The following is a 1,908-nucleotide window of genomic DNA, read 5'->3' on the forward strand; positions in this document are numbered from 1 at the left end:
TTCTGTTTACTCTAATCATGCTCATCCTGAAAAACATCATCTGATCTCTTCACAGCAGGATTCATTCTGACTGGCTTTAAATGTTTTTATCGTTCATCAGCTGTAAAATAAATCACTCTGAAAGTGACATCGTTCCTCTGTGTCCTTGCAGTTGTGGTGTTTCGCTATTAGAGTTAGAGCGATTATTAAAACTTTATTGTTATAGTTATTGTTCTTGGAGTGAACAGGCCTGTAAATAGAGCATTGAAACATCAAGAAGAAAAAAAAAAGAAAAAGATTTGCCTACGATAACCCCAAGTCCTGTGTGTGTGGTTTGGCATTTCGTGGAACCAATTAAATAGTGTTTATTTCTGTTGATAGTACTAATAAAACCATTTTTTACCCACCAGCACTAACCCATGCCAATTAAATTTCAGTGATTAAATGTTTGCTTTGTCATGTCTGTTGTAGATCAGCTTACGGTCTGAAACCTTCATACAAGGTACGTCCCGATTCACGTACTTATGCACTATTCTATGCTGGTTTGTAGTATAAATAGTGGGATTAGTGTGTTCAGACTGAAAATCCCAACAAGAAAAGGTGCACTTCAAATACCCGGATAATGCACTTAATTAACCGGGAAAAAGAAGTGTGCTCGACTGTCAGTTTTAATTACATAGTCAAAGGGGTAGTGCTATCAGACTCTGATGCTGGATGAGGAAATAACCGAATGACCCTCATACACTCGAGATGGTTGAGTACACAGCATTCAGTGCATAGTCTAAGTACGTAGTGTATAGTATGTTACTTGTGACACAAACACAGAGACGTCACTGACAGAGAATGTAACAGAGCTGCTGCTCTCTAGTGGCCACACTCGTGTACTGCACAAACACAGCTGATCTCAGGAAGTGTATTGTGATGTGTTGAGGAGAACTGGAGTCCTTCAATCTGGCAAGTTCGGGACACTTTTATCTAATCTTGTTCTCTCTCTCCCACAGAGAACAGCATGATCTTGTACATGGAGACGTGTCTCATGTGCCGTAAGTCCCTTCGATCACAGGTTTGATGACTCCTGACCTTTGACCTCTCACCACCATCCAAGCTCAACACCTGATGAAACACTCGACTGAGACGGGTTTGTGAAAATGTCTTTAATGTTTTAATCGTATACAACAAAGCAAGAAAATGAAATATTCAGGATGGAATTGTAACAGGCGGTGTTTATGCAGAATTCAGAGCTGGAAAGTTTATAAAATGAAGATTAATGCAATAAAAAATGAAATGTGTAAATACTCAGTAGGTTGAGTCTGAACGTGTTCATGCGCGGCTAACAGGGAACGTCCTCAGACCTGTAACTAACGTTCTCTCAAGGTTATGAACAAACGTTCTTCCTGTAACATTATTAGAATGTGCGTTCAAAGTTATCTGGTCTTTAATAACGTTCTCGAAACATCAGAACAAAAACATTATGTACAGTACAGGCCAAACGTTTGGACACATTACTATGTTTAATGCTTTTGAAAGAAGTTTCTTCTGCTCATCAAGCCTGCATTTATTTGATCAAAAAATACAGATTTTTAAAAAAATATTGTGATATAGTAAAAAAAAAAAAAAAAGAAGCAAATGTTTTAAAAATAGAAATCTTTTGTAACAGCAATACACACTACTGGTCAGTCATTTCTTTTCTTTCTTTTTTTGAAATAAATCAATACTTTTATTCAGCAAGGATGTGTTAAATTGATAAAAAGTGATAGTAAAGAAGATTTATATTATTAGAAAATATTTTTTTATTTTGAATAAATGCAGTTCTTTTTAACCTTTTATTCATCAAATATATTAGGCAGCAGAACTGTGTCCAACACTCATAATAAATCATCATATTAGAATGATTTCTAAAGGATCATGTGATAGACTGGAGTAATGATG

The 1,908-nt window shown here is 36.0% G+C and overlaps 1 protein-coding gene across 2 annotated transcripts in view; it reads right to left on the reverse strand.

Moving 5' to 3' along the window:
* Positions 1-1,118: 1,118 nt before the first annotated feature.
* LOC309492007 (CD9 antigen-like) overlaps positions 1,119-1,908 on the reverse strand; it is a 9,092-nt gene continuing 8,302 nt past the window's right edge. For both annotated transcript variants that reach the window (XM_082191030.1, XM_082191029.1), the window contains exon 9: positions 1,119-1,908. This exon is cut by the window's right edge. The gene's annotated coding sequence lies outside the window, so the exon portion shown is untranslated.

Source organism: Leuciscus leuciscus (genome assembly GCF_965113295.1).
Source record: "Leuciscus leuciscus genome assembly, contig: HAP1_SCAFFOLD_827, whole genome shotgun sequence".
In the NCBI taxonomy this organism is placed as follows: domain Eukaryota; kingdom Metazoa; phylum Chordata; class Actinopteri; order Cypriniformes; family Leuciscidae; genus Leuciscus; species Leuciscus leuciscus.